The sequence below is a fragment of the Vidua chalybeata genome, chromosome 18, assembly GCF_026979565.1.
Source record: "Vidua chalybeata isolate OUT-0048 chromosome 18, bVidCha1 merged haplotype, whole genome shotgun sequence".
Lineage (NCBI taxonomy): Eukaryota > Metazoa > Chordata > Aves > Passeriformes > Viduidae > Vidua > Vidua chalybeata.
The window spans coordinates 6,311,567-6,321,035 of NC_071547.1; positions in this window are offsets into that span (position 1 = coordinate 6,311,567).

The following is a 9,469-nucleotide window of genomic DNA, read 5'->3' on the forward strand; positions in this document are numbered from 1 at the left end:
GAAAAATCTCAAGGCTGTGGTGTTTGCCTGCTATTGCTGCCCAAAATGAGGGAATCATGTCTGAAAACAGCTGCCCTGAGCTGCTAACTGAATATTTCCAGATGATCCCAGGAACCTACCTCCATGCTCCAGCACCAGCGCTACCTTGTAAACAAACGCCCTTATATAGGTCTGTGTGGGCAAAGTTAATTATCTCCAAATAGCTTCCAGAAGCCTCAAATCAATTTATGAAAACAAAAATTAACTTTCCATATAAACATAATTACAGTCAGACAACAGTATCCAGCCTGGTGCTACTGCTGTTTTTGGAAGCTGGGCAGAAAGCCAAATGAGTTCATTAGGCAGTGTAATTAATAATGGTTTTTTCCTGCTTTAGGAAGCCATTTATGGTCCTAAGAGGCAAAGGTACTGGGGAAAAAACCCACAACTGACAAGTTTTTAAAGGTGCTTCTGCAACAACAATTTATTTTAGAGCCTCTATGAGAATATATATCATTTAATGAGCAGAAAAAAAATTTACACTGCAGTGAAATCCATTCACTCTGCTCACAAAGATGCCTTGGAAGAACTTTCTTGAGAAGGAACCACCCAGTTTCTGCTCCAGGAATAAGCATCTCCTACTTCATAACCCAAGAGGCACAAAGACAGCACCACATAACCAGCTCCCCCTGTTCAGTTCCCCACATCCATTGTGCCATGGCCCTAGAACAGCACAAGATTCTACAAATGCAAGAGGAGTCCACAAACAAACACCATTTCATGACTCTGGTCCCAGCAAAACCCTGGAAGTTTCTTTGGTTGCTAAGTCTATCTGATTATTACTTATCAGTTCTGAATTGCACTCTCTCAGGTTACAGAGACATGCACTTTGCAAAGACAGATCACTTTGTCTTTCAAGGTGGCAACACAATCTGAAGTGGAGCTTCTCCATGTGTGAGAAAGCCACATCTGTTACCCTCTGTCCCACTAGAAGTGTGTGTTGATGCTACCAGAGAAGTGCCAGCTGGTGTTGATGGACACTGCACAGGGTGGTCAAGCCAGAAGAGCACAGGAGTTGAGCCACTTTTCACTGTGCACTTGTTTCTGGGGAAGTAGAGGGTCAGAACTGTGCAAGTCACCAAATATCTACTTAACAGGACGAATTAAAAGCAGATAGAGACAGCAGCCATCTCATCATCCATATCTAAATATCTGTGTGGCTCTAAGCCACATAAAGGGAATATTTGGGTGTGCATGCACCAAAGCCAAGAAAGTTGGCAATCCCTGCCCTCTAACACCCCAACTCAGCTTCTTGCCCAGCTGCTTCACCTCCCCATAGCAGAGGGTAAATCCCCCTGCCATGGATTGCCTGGTGGAATACACAAACCCTGGCTCAGCCCTGCAGCACAGCAGTGTAATCTATTTATGAATGGCAGCGGAACTCCGAGATTGAATTAGGAGGCAGGTATTCAATCAGGCAGGATGTGTAGCTGCTTTCTAACAGACTGGAGGATTAAGAGAGCGAGAGAATACATCCTTTCCTTCCACATGACAGCATCTCCCTCTTCTCCCCTCCCCAGTGAAGAAACTAGCAGAGTCTGTACTTGAAGAGAAGAGGATTTGCAATGCTCAGGACTCACAAGAAGGATTAGAGAAAGGTTAAAGAGAACATGCATACAAGAGACAACTCTCCTGTATCACGCCCAGCAGAAGAATTATTTAAAAGCAGTCTGTGCAAGACAGTGCAAACAAACCTGAGCTACCAGGAGAAGAGAAGGTGCCGCTGGAGGAGCTGCCAGCTGCTCAATTTGCACTGTGTCTGGGATAAAACCACAGCACCTGTTTTTAGCAGAGCTCAAAGATGAGCTTCACAGTTTTTAAAAAGCCTGTTCAGTGCAGGGAATTGCAAGCAAGAGAACCTGCAGTCAGTTGGTTTGAATATTCCCCTAACACCCAGGGTTCATTGCCTCTAACTGCTCTAGGTCCTGCACAAGCAGAAGAAAGGAGAAGTCCCTACTCAAAAGAACACATCACATGCAATGTAGAAATCCCCATTTTACCCATTGTCACCATTCCCAGGGACATGGAATGTCTGGGCAGTAGCAGAGTATGACAAAGAAATATGGAAATTTATGGCTTAGAACCTAGAGAAGGACACAGTGCATGGATGTGAAAATCACCTGATGGGAAAAGGCTGCAGTCTGGTGCAAGAAGACAGAGGACAGTGTTTCACATGGCACAGGGAAGAAATTCTCTATCTGATGCAGCAGGATTACATCATGTCTGACGGCAGAGGCCCATTGTACTCTCGCTTGTAAAGGAGGATTACTGTATATCTGATCTGCAAGAAGGATTATTGTGTTTGAAACGGGCTTGCTACAATCAGGATGAACTGAAAAGCAGTAAAATATGCTGGTGGAAAGTTTCACTGGATTTGTGACATGGCAGATGCAGAGCTGTGTATCCCTCTGGCACTAACAACTATGATTCACACATTGGAAGAAGCCCCCGGACCTCCTAGAGATGATTTCAGCATGTGGCACAGGCCCACTTCACTGCCAGCCCCCAACTCACTTGACAGGTCACTGAACAAAACTTATGCCTTAGCCTATAACAGAAGTCCATGTAGTTCTGGGAAGAAATGCCAAACTCACTTAATTCTCTTGATTTCAGTCTCTCTTCTGTCCAGTCTGACCCAGAACCTATGCTTAGCCCTTCCCTGATCATAATTTCCCATGCTTGAATGGTCAATTCTTTTGATTTATAACTAAAACCTTAATTGGATTTGACAGTGATAAACATGCAATGTATTCTTTAATGTCTTACAATATATGAATTCTGGGACATGTATCTATTGCATTCTCCATTATCAATAGTTCAATAAACTTTCTGTTAAACCTTGTTATAAGAAAATTGAATTTTCATCAAAATCACAGGACCGGCCTATTATAGCAAGAACCATATCAGGGAAGACATCACAGCCACTCACACACAACACAAGCCAGACAGCTCTTAACACACTGGGGGCATTTATCAAGATACTGACTATAAATCATTGCAAATGGAACTGCAGGAGAAGGAAAGTCCTAGGGGGCTGTTGGGATCATGCAGGCTTTGTTTTATTTCATGCTGGGTCATGCAGGCCTTATTTTATTTTATGCTGGGTCATCCCTAGGTTTGTCTTCAATAACTTTCTTAGTTCTTTATAGACACCATCCCATCAGCAGGAGAAACCCTGTGCCTCACCACCTGAGCTGAAAGTTCTGCATTAAACTCCACTTTCAGCACTTTAGCTGAGGCATAGCAGCCATGGGGACTTGGCAAGAGAAGAGGGAGCCTATAGACTGCAGATAACCCTCCCAGCTCCTCATCTGAGCTGCTAGGAAGTTCATCCTCAGGTTTGGCACAAAAAGAAACCTCTTTATTAATATTCACCCACAAACACATTTCATTCTTTCGTCCTTCTTGCCAAATCCTCCTGCTAGAACCCATCCTTCAGGAGAAAAAGAAAACCAAACCAGTAAAACCCTTCAGCAAAGCAGGCAGACTTGCTGCACTTGTACTTGACAGAAGGGAGAACAGATTGGGACTCCATGAAGAGTGACTCATTATCAGCAAATAGTTTTAAGTGATGATTGTTTCATCACCACCCACCCAGCTCTTCCCTCTGTCTGCAGGCTAGCGCAAAAACTCACTGAAAGAGGATGACAAAAAAGAAAAATTAGGCAGACGACCTTACCTCTTGCTTCCTCTCCCCGGATCGTGAGCAGAACTGTCTAAAAAGGGATCTGTAACCTTGGGTTACAAATTGAGCGCTTAAAGGTTGTCTTTTCTTCCAAAAGCAATGTGTAATATTGTCTCCCTTCTTAACCTATCCAAGAAAACGCTGAAAAACATTTTCAGATAGCTGCCCTTTTCCTGCACAAGCATATGCTGAGCCTAACCCTTAGGGACACTAACACCCTTGCAGTCATTTAGCCGATAAGCCCTCGCTGTAGGATCAAAGCTCCGTTGCAATGTGCCAATTGATGTTGCTGTAAATGAGCATTAGCACATTTGGGATCCAGCAGGACTGGTGCCTGAAGGTGAAGAATCCCATCCTTGGAGTCAAAACACATCAAAACTCCATCAATAGCAGGGTACAGAAGGTTACAGCAGCAAAAATGAAACCCTGGCTGTATCACGTTGCTCTCAGCAACTACTTCCAGCAGCGAGCTGCGTTCAGAGCAGCTGCAGAGCAAACGGAGAGAGAGGGAAAGAGCAGACTCTACCTAGAGAGGGGGTTTGAATTGAAATGGCCCAAGGGTAACCATATAAGAAAATGGAGTTGTCTGGCTCCGGGCACAACAGACGAGCTTCTCCTGTCGTAACCGGGAGAAAAGAGAGAAGGGAAGAGAATGGGGCAGGCCCCCATGGTGGTGTTCTCCCACCCACACAGCAGAGGCAGCAGGGTCACAGACTGGGCTTTCCAGAACTGTGACCTCTCCTGTCCACGTCTCCAGACAATAAAAAGCTGTTTCAGGTTCCCAAACGCTTTCAAAAGGATTCTCGGCAGGGAATCCTGCTCACTGAATAGCTAATCCAGCACCTTCCCAACCCTTGCCAGGCAGAGAAGCACACAGGAATTCTGTTCTCAAAAGATAATCACATCCCCGGGGCATTACCAAGCACAAAATGCAGCTGTGTCTCTAATCCTCTGGGTGCAGTTACCTCCTCATTCACCGTGCTCCCACCTGCCCTCAAGCTGCCTTTAGTTCTATTAGGAAATTGTTTGTACTTCTAGATTGCTTTAAATTATTGAGCAGTATCTGAAGCCCTGAAAGGCATTATTTCACCTATCCAAAATGAGTAAATAAATAAAACCCTTTGCCATCAGGACATCCACTTAGACCTGAATATTCCAAAACCAAACAAAATTTACACAAAGGCTTAAAAAATTCCTTGTGATATTAAACACAAACCCACACCATAAGAAACTACTCACAACTCCTATCATTTCAACATCCAGATATGCTTGTAGGCATTTTGCATCTCAGCTTCCAGCGTGGGTTGTATTTTGCAGGCTTCACATTGCCACCAAAGCTGGAGACAGCCATCATTGACTCGTTTGCCAAGCAGTGATACAAACTTAAAATATTCTTCAATTGCTTTTTTTGTACTGAGGGCTATCAGCCTCATCTAGTTTCTAACCAATGAGATCTATATCTTTTGATTTCTTCTGAGTCTCTGAGGAATATAAAACCAGGCACAGTGGAAAGGAAGATTCATGCACAGTTTCTCCTCCAGAATTTAGTGATAAGGAAGGATTCAAAGCCAGATGAGTTGGAGATGATGCCAGCTATCTGTTTCCAGGGAGGGGAAGAGCAGGTGGTTACCTCCCCACCCTCCCATCACCTACTTCAGGATCTGACCAGAAAAAAAACACACTGCCATGCTGGCAGCTGCCACCACTTTATCAAAAGGTACTTTAGAGGAGAACTAGTTTTAATGACTTCCTGTTCTTAGCTCTCTGCCACTGTCCCTTAAAACATCTCTACAACATGGAGGTAGGGAGCAAGGAGAGAGAAAAACTGCAAAGTGACCCAGCTGACCTCCCTGACTGACAGAGGTAGTCTGAAAGTCTCCATTATCCAACAACTCAATCCCTACAGGGTCATGCAAGTCACCCCACAGGCCAAGGTCACCCTTAATCTCCATTAGCATCAGCTCTTGTTTATTTTCCAACCTTTACTCCCAGGAAGCTGAAAGCCCAAAGCAGGGCAAGAAATACAATTCCTTTCCCTGGACACTTACTGCATTTATTAAACATGGATTTAAACAAGGTTTTCTATCTGTATGCTAAAACGCCTTTTTTTTCTTTAAGACAACTTTGCCTGAGGGAAACCACTCTTTGTTTTGGCTTAACTGAACACCCATTAATTTTATAGGAAGGTCTAGGGGGAAGGGCTTGTGTCTCCACAGATTTATAGTCTTTTCATGCCAACTGGGAAGGAAACTCTCACATGCTTGTGTAGCATCAGACTTCTCCCACAAAGCTCATATTTACAGAAGAATGCAAAGCTCCCCCAGGGAGTCTAGGAGTTGATGAGACTATGAGGATCTGTTCTTTATATTATAACAGTGCCCAAGATTTTTGGCCATTGCACATATTCGGGGGAAGATGCAGCCCCTCTCTGACAGGGTTCACGCTCATAGCAAATTACTCACTTTCATGGAAATCAGCATGAGTTACACGTGTTTTTCTGGAACAGAGCTATTGGTTCACACAATCAGAGGCAACCTGATGCCTTCATCTCCCCACTCCAGCAAACAATGAGCCTACTCATTCGGATCATGGCTGCTGTGCCCAAACTTGCCAAACAGGATTTTTGGTCGAGCAACAGAAGAGCCATCCTGTGCCAGGTGCACCAACACCCCCTGGGAGCAACTCCACTGGAGTTGGTCACTGGTGCTGATTGTGAAAGAAATTTGTGTGCAATCTGACTGAGTTTATGAAGCAGTTGAATTCCTGAGAGAATGCTGGATCAACAGAGCTGGTGTCATCACTTCACCTTCAAACCACAGATGATTCATCCCAGTGAACATAACCTGTTTTCCACCTGCATGTGCTGGGAGGCACAGGGTGAAGGAAAGCTGCACCATGGTTTGCCCTAGGGACAGAGAACCCTTTCTTTTTTTTTCATAAGAAAATCTGTATTGAAGGGAAACAAGTTATTTCACTGACTCGAAGGCACTCATTGAGCTTACAGAGCCTTCCAGTATGAAAAAGGCTGATATGGCTATTATCTTTAATTCACTCTGAATTTGCCTACAAGTGTCTGGTGCAGGTTCTATGGGAGCTTTCTAAAATATCTACAAGAGAAAAGAAGGGATGGGGGAAGACAGCACTATTCAGGAAAGAACAGACTATTCAGACTAAGACAGACTATTCAGGAAAGAACCAGAATGGGTAGGGGGAAGAACGGAAAGGCCCAGTAAGGGTCAAACACAGAGTGACTTCTGCAGACCGCAAAATCCTTTTCCTATTTGCAATTCATGTGCAGAACACAGAGTGATGGACTTAAAAACACAGAAAGAAAAATGTGAATTAGAATGAAGAAAACCCTTTCTAACAGAAAGAGCAAAATTTGTAAATGAGAGATGCCATGGCACCTCAGCTTTGGAGGTCTGCAAAGAATTGCCCAAGTGCACATGGTCTGAAAAAAGAACTTACTTGGAGTCCCCTACCAGTCCTACAATGAACACAGAACTCTGAAAACAAGTGGTGAAGAAATTCAAAGTGTTTCCTAATGGCAGAGCTCTGGCTGAGGCACACAGGCAGTTTCATCACGACATCCCAATCTCTCAAGCACACACCAGGCGGGCTGCATGTGAATGACAGAGCTCCAGGAGGAGGCTGGAGCCTGCTCAGGGGACCAGCAGAGCCCTCCCATCCTCACACCAGATTTGAGTAAGTCAATGTCGTGAACTGAGACCAGAGGCAGCACAAGCAGGAACAACTGTATTTCCCAAATCTTGCCCGGGGCAACACTACACACAGGATTTAGCCAGAAGTGCTCTCACTCCCAGAACAAATCTTCCCACAGCTCAGGTTCTCCTGGAGGTGATCTGAGCATCCCTGCCCTCGGGGCAGCAGGCAGGTGCCTACCAACTCCCTTTCCACATCAGATTTTACTTTTTCTCATTACTTTTAACTGCTGATAGGAAGCAAAGCCCGTTGTCATACAAGGGTTTGTAAGTGATGAACATTTGTCTCTCTGCCTACGGAAAGCTGCCAAATCATAAAGCTCCATCCTGTTTGTAAAATAAGCCCTGGGGTATTATTTTTCCTAAAGTCAATGATGTCACAGAAATACTACTTGAAAACAGAATCTAAAATTACACTCTTGAGTGCAGTGCATTCTGGAGTTTTCATTGGCACTGCTAAAATTGTTCTGTTGTGTTTTTCTGGCACAGTCCATAGTCAGATAATTGCTTGGGGCTAATCTTGAGAAGGCAAAATATACACAACCAGCACAATTCCACTTCTGCTCCATCTTCTATTAAGAAACAAATATTCTCCACAGCATGAAGTCAGGTTTTTGCCAACAAACTCTACTAAATGGAGCAGAGTGAATTTGGGGGAGCAGGGGGTGGAGTGTACAATTTTGGCAAGGCAAAAAGCTTTTGTGAATTATTGCATGGCCAAACTGTTAGCTTTTTTTAAAAGGGGGAGAAGAAAGGCTATAACAAGAGGTCAAAGAGTTTTGTTTAGTCTCAAAGATTTCCGAATTATTTTTCCCTCCAGAAATACATATGAATGAGGAGAAAAAGGGACACCTATGCTATTTACTCTACTCTGGCTCCAAACAGAATTTCATGACTGTTCCAGACAAGTTCAATCAGCCATTTAAAGACCTTTCCACCGCCTATATTTACTGTACTATAAAAGATTTGCTGTGCAGCATTATTCCACCCTATTTCCAGTAGCAGTGCCAAGAGCCAGAGCACACCAAGTCATGTTGGTGAGGTGGTAACAAGCAGTGCCAAGTCCAGCTTTCAAGAATATGCTTGCAACACCACCAGCATGATTGAGTCAGATATTGTGTAATTCAAGCAGATATTCACTTGACCTGGTCTGGCAGAAACACCCATCATTCCCAGATGGTGTTTTCACCTCAGCTTTGCTGGTGGGTGACTTACAGAGACTTGCTGCTTGTCCAGCAAGCACCCATTCCTTCACATGAGTTCCTCTGTGTGGGTGAACAGCCTTCCTTAAGCAAAGCAAGACATGCAATTTGGTTTAATACACTCTTTTCAAAGGTCTTACAGAAGTTAATACACTTTTAAAGGCTGCATAGTTGTCCTCCACCTGTGAGGAGATACTGTGTTTGAAGAACAAAAAAAATTATATGACCATCAAATCAAGATACTGAGGACCAGAGTGCATAAAGTGGATCACAAAAAGTCATGTATAGGATTTAATCTGTCAAAATAATACAAGCTGAGATTTCTGTAAGAAAGGTCAACCTCTTGGACTTGGAGTGAGAAAACCAAAGAGTCGGATAAGACCCAGCAACTCATGCTGAACCAGTATTTCTGGTTGCATGTGGCAAAGTTCACATTCCCTTTTGAACAGAAAAGCAAAAGCCTGCAGAGGAGAAAAACTGGAGAGAAATACAGGGGATGTCACCTCCCTTTCATATCCCATATTACCAGATAGTCCTGAATCAGTGTATTTAATACCAACAGTCATTTCAAACACGGGATGCTGACTTGCTCCAACTTATCACAAGTGAGAACACTGAACAGGGCTGAGCCAAAGCCTGCACCATAACCCAGCTCCCCACCTCTGAGCTGGCAGGGGCAAGACACTATTCCTTCACCCCCTATAAATCAGCACAATAATTAATAATATCCTATAGGGAGAAACAGCAGGATGTAAAATCTCCTTATTTAGGTGCACTGCCAATGCTTCCAGTGAAACCATCCCATCTTCCAGCCAGCTAAG